This window comes from Thamnophis elegans, chromosome Z, assembly GCF_009769535.1.
Source record: "Thamnophis elegans isolate rThaEle1 chromosome Z, rThaEle1.pri, whole genome shotgun sequence".
NCBI lineage: Eukaryota > Metazoa > Chordata > Lepidosauria > Squamata > Colubridae > Thamnophis > Thamnophis elegans.
The window spans coordinates 90,766,556-90,781,224 of record NC_045558.1 but is presented as its reverse complement, the minus strand read 5'-3'; the positions used below and the strand labels follow the sequence as shown (position 1 = coordinate 90,781,224).

General features: G+C 41.8%; 1 pseudogene; it reads right to left on the bottom strand.

The window, feature by feature from the left end:
• Positions 1–4,707: 4,707 nt before the first annotated feature.
• On the bottom strand, positions 4,708–5,287 carry LOC116521220 (annotated as a pseudogene).
• Between the last annotated feature and the right edge of the window lie 9,382 nt (positions 5,288–14,669).

Here is a 14,669-nt window from a genome sequence, read left to right as displayed (position 1 = left end):
ACGGAGAGATGTCAGAATATAAACTCTTTCTAAAATCTTGCTCCCAAGTCAAAGGAGCACCAGATGTTGAGCCCAGAAACATCCTGTGCAGCTAATAAATCACTGGAGTAGCATGGAAAATTTCTCACTCTTCAAAAATTTTGCAGCATTATTTGGCCCACTGAAATTTTAAGACTATTTGAAAATAATGCACTGTGGAAGATGACCATAGCAGGATGAAGGGTAGAGAGGTTGTCACCTGCAAGAAAAGTGACAACCAGCGTATCAGCCAAAACTGATGAAGAATCTTTATTTTTTGTCACAAAGACTGTTCAGGTTTTTAGGGGCAACATTGGATCAGGAAGCTCTCTGATAACCGCATTCAGAACTGGATGAATAGTTTAAACACATATGCACACCAGTATTCCCTTCTTGTATGCTTAGTTTCAAGTTTCCTAATCATTATTCTATCCATAACCACATCATTCTTTATATTCATTGAGAAAAAAAATAAACTCAAATTCATCTACTCTTTGTGGTATTTCTGGATCTCTCTCATCCAGAGATTGATTGACACATCAAAGTTAACTTGGAAAAAAGAAGGAAATCCTTAATGGGACTCTGCTACTATCACTATTAGAAACTAATATAACTAGTTCAAGCCTCACCTCCAGCATACAATTTGTATAGATTGTTCAGAATAATAGAAGGTTTGATGGTATCAAAAGCTCCAATGAAATCAAATAATGGAAGCTTATTTGTTCCTGAGGTATTGCTGTTCTTCTTTTAAAAATAGAGCTATTGATCCAAAGTCATATGCTAAAGCATTGTGTCTGCCTTGCTATCTGAGTTTATAGTATGAAAAACAAGCATTCTTGCAGCTATGGGAAAATTATTGTATTTATAGCAGAAGCCACAAAGGGAAGCCATCTTACACTCTCAAGTGGTAGACGAAGAAAATAAACATGATTGAGAGATTATCAACTACAATTATAATAAATAAACATAAACATTTACATAGTAAAGGTTTTGGGGAAGTGGCAAGTGTCCAGTAGCTGTTTAAGAACCATGTCTGTAGATGCCTGAGAGATATCAGGAGAGGCACCATTTCAGGTGAGGTAGAAGTGGAGAGGTTGCAGACAGAAAATTCTAGGAATCTGATTTGATGGCAACTGTTGGGGAAGCTTGGCAAGTCCTTGTCTGAGTACCTAGGGTTATTTCTATTGTTGCGCAAAGCAACCTTTTCAAGGAGACAGCAGAGCCAGGAAACTCCAGTTTTAAGAGACAATAAATATAATCGATGATGAAAGATTGAAGTTTGGTGCCTTCAAATCAGTGTTGACCTCTGGAGACTGTCTGGAGAAGTCCCTGCACTTTTCTTGGAAAAATTTGTGAAATGAGTTTGGGCCTTTGACAGGTTTTTAAATAAACAAACCAAAAACAACAATGTTGATTAAGAATATATTTTTTCAGGACAGTGATATATTGACCAAAATGTTGGATTTTAGGGTTGAGAAAAAGATGAAATATTTAGCTTTATGTTGATAAGTACAAATATAAAACTGTTTCAAAATAGTTATGTTCCTCTTTGGAGGGATATTAAGCCGGACCTACAAAGATGGGCCAAACTGCACCTATCACTATTGAGCAGAATCTCTGTAATTAAGATGAATATTTTACCAAAGATGCTTTTTTAAAATTCGAGACGTTACTAATACTTGCAACTAATAATCCGTTTAAGCAATGTCAGGAGGATATTTCTAAGTTTATATGGCAAGGGAAAAAAGAATTAGCTAAAAGCTACTGTAAGATGCTAAGGAAAGAGGGAGTTTGGGTCTACCAGACTTGAAACTGTATTTTGATGTCTGCCCTGGTTAAAACAATGGGTGAACCTCCAGAACAAGAGGCTACTTGAACTAGGGGGCCATGAATTAAGGTTTGGATGGCACAGCTATTTATGGTATGATAAAATTAAAATTAATGTTGATTTTAATATTCACTTTGTTAGATGTTCCACACTAAGAGTTTGGAATAAATATGAAACAAGGCTCTTTATGAAGCTGCCTCTTTGGGTGTCACCCCAGGAAGCTTTTTTAAAGAAAAGAAATGGTTTATCTTTAAACTCTGGTGACCCAGTACTAAAACCGAGGGAAGAACTTGAATCAGAAGGTTATGTTTGCCATTGGTTTACTTGTCAACAACAGAAAGAAAGTTTATATTGGATAAAAAGAGTTATGAGTTTGACTTTGTTAAAAATGAGTTGGAAATCTTACTTTGTGGAAATGATGAACATATTATTGCTAAGATTTATAAACTGTTAGTGAAATTGAAATGTGAAACATTGCATGATTCAGTGGGTAAGGAATTTTAGATATGTGATGCTTGAAGAATGGGAAAATATGTGAATGAAGGATTTAAAATTTACATTAAATTATAATTTAAAAGAAACTTTTTATAAGATGATGTATCGCTGGTATCTAACACCAGGTAAGTCATCTAAGATGTATAAAAATATGTCATACGAGTGTTGGAAGTGTAAAAGTAAAGAAGGGACTTTCTATCATTTATGGTGGAGGTGATAAAGAAAAAATAAATAAATTGGAGCATCATTCATATTTTAATACAGAACAATTTGAAAATAAAGATAAAGATGAAACCATAAACATGTACATGTAGATTTAATTTCCAATCATTTTTCCATCTATCTAATTCTAACAGATTGGAGGCTTTTTCAGTTTTGCTTTTGCATTTGTATTTAAATTGGATCCTATATTTATTCTTTGAAGAATACTCAGAAAACCTTCAATAACTTATGGACAAATGGCTCTTTTTAAAAATGGAAATGCTTGGTGAATTAATAAGGTCCTCTGCTAGAGCAATATATAATTACAATAATAAATGAAATCTAAAATAATAATTAAAAAAAAACTGTGAGTGCACATTTGCAAATCGGTAGGGAAGGTAAATGAAAACCACCCCTGAAGAATATGCTTCCCGATCTGTATAACCAATTCACAGATGAACCCCAGAGAATATAGTGTGTCTTACTCCTAAGTACATTTCCATTTGGATGCCACAATAAGAATCCTCCCAAACACTGCTTTACTAGGAATAAGGGCTACTGTTTTTTTTAGTTGCACCCATTGCATTCCTCCTATTGAAATATTTTACTTAGCACAGATGCTTGTTTACAGGAAGATAGAAATAGTCATGCCTTTCATTTATTTATTAAACAAACGTATATAACAGCCCAACTCACATATAGGTAATTCCAGGTGGGTTATAACATTTATTCAAACATGCCAAAAAAGAGAAGCCAGAACACAGTAGTTCTTTCCTCAGTCTTGTTGGAAGTGCAATATGAGGAAACCTACTGCTCACCTTAGGGCTTCACTTCTCCCTTTCCTATCTTACCATAGATAGAAAGTGATGGTGCCAGACCCAAAGTAGCTACTGGGAGAAGATTCTATGGGTGATTACAGAAGCCTTTTCTCTTAGAGCAACTGGCTATGAGAGGGTTGTTGAAATGCAGCTCTGAAATACTGAAATTCTTGCTCTTCTCAAAAAAATAATGGCACCTCAGTATATGGATATTTTTCTAGAAGCACCTGATAATAAGTTTAGTGGATCGAGGGAAGAGAAGAGACGAGAGCCAGGACTGCAAGAACTCAGGTTTATTCAATACAACAAATGTACAGTGATTCAAAAGTATCCCCCGCTTGACATCTATTTAAACAGGCTGTCAAAGCAGGGGGACCAATGGGCACGTTCCAGGCATCTGGCAACTGATGACACTGCACCCTAGCCAATCAGGGCGCCTCTAGCGGCTAGCAACAGGCTATGCTGCGCCCAAGCCAATCAGGGTGCAGCCTTGTCTGTTGCTGGCCTCCAGGTCGTAACTCGAGGACTTTATGAATCCTCAACACCCCTTCCCCCCGAGTGAGAGTGCATGCCCAATAGTTGAGCATGCATAGTTGGCGAGATAGGCGGGGCGGCGCTGGACCCGCCCAGAACGCCTCAGTTCTCCAGGAGTTGTTGGAGGGATGAGACCGGCTCGTCGTAGCTCCTCCCCGAAGGGAGTGGATCTCTGAGCAGCGCCATCTTGGGACGACCCAGAAGGCGGGCTCAACACAACAAGTAGGCCGGGCCGAGGGGGCGTGGCAACAGGGAAAGCATCGTGTTGCCGGGAGGCAGCAACTGGCGAAGGATTATTGTAAGGACTCGGAACATGGGTCGGACCGGGTTGAGTTTGTGGTGGGGACGCCGGCCAACAGGGGGCATCCAGGTAAATGGGGCCTGCTCTGGGAAAGGCCCTTTCGCGGAAAGCTGGGTCGGATTGAGGTAAACAAACAGCAGGTTGGAACCCTGCAACATTGGGGTAGGAGAGGCCTGCCTGGCGAAAGGCCTTGAACTGGAGCATTGGGACCAGTTGGCAGGCAGCTGTGTCGTTGGGCCCTGGATCAGACGGGACGCCGGTCTCTGCAGGGAGACGCCTCCTTAGCTGATCCACGTGGTGCCTCCACTCGGATCCATTGGCCTATCCGACCCTGTAAGAACAGGGGCCGGTTATGGACACAACAGAGGCAGCCACCCATTTAGGTTCCCCAGAGAACAAGCGTGACCAAACCAGATCCCCCACAAGGAAAGAGCGAGGAGGGGAGACCCAAGGTTGCATGGCTGATCCCCAGAATAGAGCAGATGAAGCCTATCCAGGGGGGTCCGCAGGCGCCGACCCATCAACAGCTCCGCGGGGCTTTTGTTGGTCGTTGGGCAGGGGGTAGAATGTTGGCTTAACAGGTAAGCCACCACCCTCGACTACCAGTCGCCCCGGTCCATCTGGCCAAGTGCCTCCTTGGCCGAACAGACTGCGCGCTCCACCCGGCCATTGGAGGCCGGATGGTACGGGGCGGTGGGCACGTGTCGGATACCCTGCAAGGCCAGAAATTCCTGGAATGTGGTGGAAGTGAATTGGGGCCCGTTGTTGGAGACAACTACGTCTGGCAACCCGTGGGTTGTGAACAAGCGGCGTAGGGCTGGACCGTACTCTCAGCGGAGGTGGAGGTCATAAGGACCAATTCCACCCAGCGAGAGTAGGCGTCCACCACTATCAGGAATGTCTGGCCATGGAAGGGGCTGGCAAAGTCCACATGGATGCGGGACCATGGGCCCTCGGAGCCTCCCACTCACAAGTCGGCACTGCTGGGGGGTTGGGACGGGAGAGCTGGCAAGTAGAACAGCAGCCCACGCAGGCCGCAATCTCTGAGTCCAGCAAAGGCCACCAGACATAGCTGTGCACCAACGCTTTCATGCACGCTATGCCGGGGTGGTCCTTTTGGAGCAGAGATAGGACCTGGGAGCGCAGAACAGAAGGGATCATGACCCGATCCCCCCAAATTAAACACCCGCCATATAGGGACAATTCAGCTTGCCGGGCCTTAAAGGGCCGGAAGTTGTGAGCCACCTTCCCTAAAGACCATCCGCGGAGGACCCAGGAGCAAACCTGAGCCAAGACAGGGTCAGCCTTAGTGTGGGCCACTATGTCCGCAGCTGAGAGGGGTGGCCGCCGCAGCCCACACACACTGACGAGGCAGGAGCAGTCAGCTGAGGGGGTGGTCGCCGAGGTTGAGCCTGGAGTTGGGCGACTTGCTCAGAGCTGGTGTCTTCAAGCGGCACCAGCTCATCAATAAGGCAAGCGTGAACAGCCGGTAGAGGGCACACAGGAACCGCAGGAGGTGGTGGCGGTAGAGGCTGGAGCTGAGGAAGAGGCTGCAGGCATTGCATGTTGGCCGTGGACTGCTCCGAGAGCTCGGCTGCTCTGGCTTCATCCACGGCCTGCTGCAAAGTGATATCGGGGTGAGAGAGGAGGCGACAGCGAAGACGAATGTCTTTGACCCCGCAGATGAATTGTTCCACGAGGTTGTCTTCTAAGTCACGGAAATCGCATTGGATTGCCGTTACGCGTAGAGACTCCAGGAACTGGCTGATGGATTCCACCGGTTTCTGGACGCATTGGCGGAACGTGTAATGGCAGGCGATGAGAGAAGGTGTAGGTGCATAATGATTCTTCAGCTTCGCCATCAGCGTTTCCCAGCTGAGCTGATAGACTGGCCGCGGAGAGGCCAGGGCTCTGGCAGATGCAAACATAGCAGGACCGCAGCAACTCAGGAAGAAGCTGCAGTTCTCTTCCTGGGGTTGGTTATGGTTCTTTGAGGCTATGAGATAGCACTCAAAGTGCTCAAGAAAACCTTCCCATGTCTCGCTGGCGGTCCCAAAAGGAGCAAAAGGTGGCAAGGCGAATGCCATATTAGCACTGGAGGTGAATCTCTTGATTCGGCAGAGAGAGAGAGATAGAGAACGGGGTGAAAAAGTCAGCGGTTTGCCGCACCGGCGATTGCTTCGCGGCTTGAGTGGGTACACGGCTGATATTCCTCTCGTTCTGTCCTAGGCTCTGCTATTGGAATTGCTGAATCTCACCTTCGCCACCAGTTTAGTGGATCGAGGGAAGAGAAGAGACGAGAGCCAGGACTGCAAGAACTCAGGTTTATTCAATACAACAAATGTACAGCAATTCAAAAGTATCCCCCCTTGACGTCTATTTAAACAGGCTGTCAAAGCAGGGGGGACCAATGGGCGCGCTCCAGGCATCTGGCAACTGATGATGTTGCACCCTAGCCAATCAGGGCGCCTCTAGCGGCTAGCAACAGGCTATGCTGCGCCTCAGCCAATCAGGGCGCAGCCTGGTCTGTTGCTGGCCTCCAAGTCGTAACTCGAGGACTTTATGAGTCCTCAACAATACTGGATCAATTATAATAATAATAGCTTGACAAAAGTTGAATAGACTGATTAGAAAAATGCATAGTTTTACAGCCACATCGTAATCTCATCTTTTATTCTTTTTACATCTACAGAAGTTCAGAAGAGGAAGAAGACTAATCCTACTCATATAAGACACTGTTTATTGCTATATATTTTTAATTTATCCCATATAAAAAAGTAGCAAAGTTTTATTAATATATTTAAAAATATAGGTGCACATGAGGGGGACCTAGATCAAAACACAAAATGGGTTTTTATACCCCTCTCCCAGCGCTCAACACTGTTCTGTTTTCCCATTGGCTGGATACTAACAAGCTCACAACCTATCCGGAGTACTTATTAACAAACATTTCCTAGCTGCAGGGCAAAGTCTAAAATCTCTCTAGATACAGGGCAAAGTCTCCCTAACTACAGCTCAGAAAGCACACCCTTATCTGTTTTGGGAGCCATTTTGTTAACTGTAATAATACTAATTTTTCAAAAAGGTCTTTAACTGTAATTAAAACTTTAGAAGCAATACTTTATATTTCACAATGGCAATTGTTGGGGAAGCTGATAAGTCCTTATCTGACTTATCTGGTGTTACCCTGGAGACTGCCTGGAGAAGCCCCTGAACTTTTCTTGGAAAGATTTGTGAAATGATCTACCATTGTGTCCTTCCTAAGGCCGGGAAAGAGTGACTGGCCAAAGGTCGCTCAGCAGGCTCCTGGATTCTAGTCTTGCCTTAGGCACTCCACTACACTGGGTCCCTTTCCGTGTGCTAGGTGCAATTCCCTTATTAGGATTTACCCTTGAGGCGCCCTGTGAAACAGTGAGGAGGCTTCTATTCTTTGCTTTAAATGGAATTGAAGGGGGCATCGTTGGGGGTAAGGGAGGGTCAGCAAAAAGAAAATCCATGGTAAACTGATGTCAAAATCAATAGGATCATTTTTCTATTTTTTTTCCTCATTGATGGTGTGATAAACGTTCACATATGGAACTACCCGAGACAATAACTTGAAAGTAGCAAAAACGGGCCTAGCAAAGGTGAAGCATGTCAAGGCACATAGCAATAGCAATAGCAATAGCAGTTAGACTTATATACCGCTTCATAGGGCTTTCAGCCCTCTCTAAGCGGTTTACAGAGTTAGCATATCGCCCCCACAATCTGGGTCCTCATTTTACCCACCTCGGAAGGATGGAAGGCTGAGTCAACCCTGAGCCGGTGAGATTTGAACCGCTGAACTGCTGAATTAACAGTCAGCTGAAGTAGCCTGCAGTACTGCACTCTACCCACTGCGCCACCTCGGCTCACATGTCAACTCTTTTATCTCCTTGCACAAACTCATTTCCTTCTCCTCCCCTTTTTCTGTTTGAAACATGCAGCTTACTTCTCTCTCCAAAGCCCCCCTGAAAAGCATCCATTTTTAGCATTGCATCCTGTTGTAAAACAAAGAGAAAACTCATGAATTGAAGATTCAGAAGGAAGTAGCTATTGAAATTTCAGAAGCTTCTGGTGAAATCAGCCCCATGGAAAGGTTAAAAAACCGCCGGCAATGGTACAGAAAGTTCATGAGCTTGGAAACAAACCAAGTGAAGAATATTTATTTGCTAGGTTCTTAACCAAAAGATGAGGATTTGCAAAAACAAAAAACAAAAAACAACCCTGTTAGACTTTCAGCAGAGCGAGGAAAAGTTGCTTCACATTCGGTGGCTGAAAAAGCAGGGAAGCCTGCAGTGCTACTAGATCCTCAGCAGTTTTCTTCCCTCAAGAGACTTCCTCAAGCATCCATTCACTCTTTACATAAGCATTCAATTTTACACCTTCCAATTGAGCTGCCTCTTTTGACTACTTCTATTGTAGTGGATGGTAGTGGTGAGGAACAGCCAGGTAAAGTGGCCTTTTTCTGAAATCTGGCAACAGATCAGCAAGGCCCAGCCATGTGAAACACCTTGTAATTAGTGAGCAGGCGAAAGAAAAAATATCCAGAATGAACAAATAGCAGAGAAGCATTTGGAGAAGAAACTTGAGTTTCAGGAATCAAGAAAGGAAAACCTTCTCAGATACTTAATAATTGGAAGAAACAACTCCAGAATTACTACTGAGGAGTCTGAAACTTTGAATGAACTGTTGCCTGATAAAACATTCTCCAATGAAGCACATTGGGAGTACCAAGACAAAACCCCCCTGCTTCCCTTTTTTTCTGACTTTGTCAAGCACTGATAACTATTTTCTTCAGGCCAATGTGTTTGTAACTGAGGTGCAAAAACAGTTGGCACACCTGATCCTTAATGAGCCTCTGAGGATCCTAATTGCCCAGTTGATCCATATGATAAAAGTGAACTGCAGAGAACTGACTACCCAGACGTCCTGTGGTTTTCTCATCTCTAGAATAGGGCTTGCAATGAGTCTTCAATAAGAGAAAACCCATCCAGGAACCATCTGCTCTGTTGAAATCCTACTTGTTGCTGACTAAAAATGAAATCAATATGACTACAGAAAGCTCCAGAAAAATGGAGAAACCTTCTGATGAGGTAAAAGCAACCTACATAAATAATTCTAACAAGTGCATTAAAAGGAGTATTACAAGATTAGGTTACTTAGATGGGCGCCTTTTTTCTCCAGAAGGCCCAATTGATATAAATTGTGCATTTATTTCTTCAAAGACATGTACTGTTTTTGACTAAAAGCCTTGTTAGATTGTTTATTGTAATGTGTATGGGCCAAGACCACTTCTCTTCCTGATTCCCATCTCTATATACAAGGATAAGCAACATGTAAGGTTCTTACAAATTGTGATCAGCATCTGGGGAGAGCCTGTATATCACAAAGCTAAAGTAATTGAAACGTGAAAACAGGAAAAACCAAATTAGGTTTGTTAGTATTAAATCAGAAATTTCAGATATGATTATTTTAATAAAATTAAATTGATAAAACTGTGGTTGCTTTTAAAGGGTCTGGATATACCTTTCTTCTGGGGAAAAGAGCTTTTATGTTAAAATACGTGAAGGCCCATCTTCCACTTAACTTCTCTTTCTTTAACCTTGAAGATACTGTACCAAAGCAGGGAATTCGACAATATAGGAATGGCATCAATGGAGGTTGGCAGTTAGGGTTAGGGTTACCCTAACCTAACCCTAACTCCAACCCTAACCTCAAAAATAGCGTGGGATTGATTTTTAAAATTATTGGTGAGGGGAATGAATAGAGGTATCTAAATGTGTGTATTAAGCTTGGATTCATTCCATCTTCAATTCTGAGAGGGAACGTCTGGCTGGTAGGTTTGATTTGCTCCATAAGAACTTCTTATAAGGTTTACCAAGACCATGTTGGAGACCCCACATCTTTTTATAAGCAGAAGATGGAGAAAAAGAAAAGTTTCTTATTGAGAAACAGAGTAGTCACACTGATAGTCTGTGAGAGGCATTGATTCTTTTTCCTCAGTATGAAAAATATTTACATTTATCCCTCACTACACCTCTCTTTTTGAACTCAACAGATCTGTTGTTATCAAACTTACAAAGGAACAGAAGGAACCCCTCCTGTAAAACCGTAATTCTTGCCTGAAGTTACTTAATTATTTGCAACTCTACTGTGAAAATCCTGTTTATGAGGAACAGTCTCAAGATTAAGTGGCAATGCCACTCTTAAAAAGCAAATTTTTGTTCATAAGATGATGCATCTAAAAGTTGAAAACACTGAAAACATTGCCAAATAATTTGATTTTTTTGCTGGCCGAATTTGTAAGTTTATAATTGGCTTCCTGCTACATTCTTCATGTGGCCTCATATCCTTTTTTCCCTTCTTCTCTTGGCAACTTTCAATTATTTTCAGTGCTAAACAAACACTAAAGTTCAGATTACCTGGATGTCATCCATGCTAACAAAGCCAAAAATACTGTAAGTAAAACCCCAAACAGCTACGTGGTTACTTGCAACATTTATTCTTAAAACTTTGAAGACAATTGCAAGTGTGTGTTTCAGCATAAGAGACAATTAAGGCTTCTGCTGCTTGGTTATAGTTTGTATATGTACAAAAGAGTCTTGTGACTGAAAAGCCTTTTAAGTCCATTTTGAGAAACAGAAATGTATACATATTTCATTACATGGTAAGAGTTTATATACTCCTCCAGTAGAGAAATGGAAGCCATATTTGATTTGAACATTGTCAAGAGTTTTATCCAGTCTAAGACCTCACTATTTTTCTCTTTAATTGTTTTCTTTAAGGACGTTTCTAGATAGACAGAAGAAAGATACACCTATAAAACAGGCACGTAAATGCAGAAACAACCACTGGTGATGTTCAATTTTCTTATTGGATCTGAAGAACATGGATCAACATTCCCATAGGTATTACAGATGTAGCTCAGTCAAGCCTGAATTTAATCATCATCATCAATAATTACACTAATTAATGTGTCACTGAAGGGTGGATTTTTTAAAATTTTGCAAACTGCCTGGAATCACTATGTGTGAGTTTTATGGTTACTTATATTTGTTGAAATAAATAAATATAATCCTTTCATTTTGGGAGTATATTAAACTCAATGAGACTTACTTCTGAGTAAATATGCTTCAGGATTGAGTGCAGTGTTTAACATAGGTTGGCTTTTACTAGGTAACTGAAATCTCTAGCCATCTCCCTAATGTAACTGTTCCTGTTTTAAAGTCACTCATTGAGTTTTAATGTCATTTAAGCTAGGCAGGATAATCACGCCATATTGACAGTACTATGGATAAAGATAAAACAAAAAAACTTTTTATGACATAGTTCCCACATTGTGCCAAACTGTGGATGACCAGAAAATTATTTATGGAATAAATCACAGTGGTTGGATTCACAAAATGTGAAGGGAAAATCTGAATGTGTGAAGTGTATTGAGTAAAATGTGGAAACCATATCTCACAGTTTTATGTATTTTGTGCATTTATCATTATTCGTAATGCATCATTTCAGGAGAAACTTTTTGATTCAACCATTTGTGGCTTATTAAATATACCAAAGATGAACAAACATGGCTTTGGAAGATTTTGCAAGGATCTTTTCCAGCTCTGTCAAACCCATTAATGTGGGAGATAGCATGATCTTTTGAAAAGATTCCATAAGAATAATAGTGACAATTTCCTTAAACCAGAGTGGTATCTACCAGATGAATTGATAATAGCCTTATTTCCATACAACATTAAGGCATGCATTTATTTCATACATCATAATTAAATCAGAATTAAATAACATATATTAAGCATAACAACACTTGCAAAGTTTAGGATGCTAATACTTTTTTAACTGCAACTAACTACTAATGTTACTGGCTACTAACACTTAATTAGCAGAAGTACAAAATACATTCCACAATTCTCTATCGTAGTTAAAGAGGGAGCTAAAACTTGTGACTTAATTAGGAGTTCACAGTTAAGTTTGCTCTAAGTTGCTAGCCACATATTCCTACAGGAAGAACCTCCATTCCAGGACCTGGAATTTGAATCCAGGACATAAATAAAATGTTAATGCAACATGAACATTAAAATCTCAGCCTGAAGTTTTATTATCATTATTTCACATCCTTTCCTGATGCTTAAACTTCAGCATCTTCTTTGGACAAACCTCTTTGGCTTAAGAATATTTATCAATCTCTTGATAAAATATGGAAAATATACAGCAGTGATAAATCTCATAATGAAGTATCCTCCAAAGAGGAAGAGATGTTCCATCGGGAAAGCACAAGGTATTTTTCTTTTCTTTCTTCCCTTTTTCCTATATTACAAGAAAAAAATTCACAAATCATGAGAAGGAGGAAGATGTATTTAATCATATCCACCTCTTCGCAATTCTATGGACCAGGTCTTGCCACATCTTCTTATCGTGCATTACTTCCTTGCTCTTTATATGGGTCTGTCTACCCTTGAAGACAACTCAGAAGCTACAACTGGTCCAAAAAGCACATGCAGCCCTAGGTTTGCCAATCTTACACCTCTGTTGTATGAGCTGTATTGTCTCCCAGTTTTCTTCTGGATGGCAGGGATCAGTGTATTTTCAGGATCATTTCTGCCTGACAGTATCTGCCCTTCCTACCAGATCAGATAGGGTAGATATGCTCCGGGTCCTTTCCTGAAGTCTTGGCATCTGATGGGAGCTCAGAGGTGTGCCTTTTTCTGTGGCTATCCCTACCTAATGCAACACTCTTCTCCCCAAAAGATTCGGCAAACCCAGGTGCAAGGATGGAAAAAGAATATCTGAAACTGGTGGCGAAACATCCTAAAGGAATGACTGTGGATCCTGGTTTTTGTTTTAATTTTATGATTTAACAATTTCATTTTATCATTTATTAATTTTATTGTTATTACTATCCAGAATTTTGTTTAAGATGGGCAGCCATATAAATATTTCTTATAGAGGTAAAAGTCTGCCATTCCACAGAAATGCTTACTTTCTTCTTCCATTGAAAAAAAGCCATTGCAGATGTTGCCCTTGATGACTGCAAAATTTGGATATTCTCTTCATATACTGCTTCTGTAGTTTGCTGAGGATACCAATTATCTTTTATAGCTATGGCTGTTTTTTTCTAAACATGGGCATACACCAGGGGTGGGTTTCAACTGGTTCGCGGCGGTCCCTGCGAACCGGTTGATCGGCGAACCCGGAAGTAAGTAACTTCCGGGAACGGTGAAGGGCTCACCCGCCCGCCCGCGTTGCTTACCCGGTTTTGATTAGTTCTGCGCTTCCACGCATTCGCAGGATGCATACAGCGCCTGCGCAATCCTCCAGGAGCAGCTGGAGCATTGCACAGACGCTAGTACGCATGCGTGCGCTGTGCGCGTGCACGAGGACGCCGCCGGCCCCGTTCCAACCGAACCGGTTGGAGCAGGGCAAGAAACCCACCCCTGGCATACACCCAGAGATGAGCTGCTGCTGGTTCGCACTAGTTCTCTAGAACCACAGTTTGGCGAACCAGCAAATCCCACCTCTGGCTGGCCGCACCCAGCTCTGCCCCTCTGAGGAGTCCCCTGTGCCCCATTTTGGCATCCAGGTTGGTGCAGGGAGGGGCGTGGGGGGGCATCACAGGCCCCATTTTTGTTTCCAGAATGGTGCTGGGAGGGCTAGCATGCCCAAAATGTGGCACAAGGAGGCGTTACTGACTCCCCACAACCTGTTTTCGCCCTCCACGATAGTGCTGGGAGGTCTAGCAGTCCCAAAACAAGCCTGTTTTTGCTTCCATGGTGTTGCTGGGAGACTAGCAGGCCCAAAATGGGGCATGGGGGGGGGGGGGCAGGGCGTTTTGACTGCCAGAATGTTGCAGGGAAATAGTACATGTCATTACTGTAAGCTGAGTTGGGAATGTGGATTTTGCATTATGATTGCTCATAAGTAAGTAGGAACCAGTAAAAGAGGAATGGAAAAATCCCTATCTGTAGAGTTTTTCAGTCTTGACAAGTTTAAGATGGGCAAACTTTATGCTGCCTGAGGAATTCTGGGAATTGAAGTCCATGCACATTAAAATTGCCAAAGTTGAGAAGCATGGGTCTATATTAGAGTTTAGGATTTTCCATTCATGCTTTATTTAGAGTTTGGTGCAATTAAATAAATCAGTTGTCGTTTCCTTAACAAATAGTGATTAAAGCGATAAGAACCATTAGTAGACTTTTTGTGAGAAACTGAAATTAAAAGTTGATCTGGTCTTTGATGCTTTGATATAGGATTATGGAAATAATGTAGACAAATGTTATTATTAGACTAAGATTTTGATATATTTTGTACTTATATCTGTTCCAAAGAAAGTCATTCTTTTTCTTTTCCTTTTTTCTCTCTTTCTTACACTTTCACTCTTTTTCTTTCCTGAGTCTTTTTTTAAAAAATCTGATTATTATTTGGTTTATCCCTTAGCTCTATTTTTTTA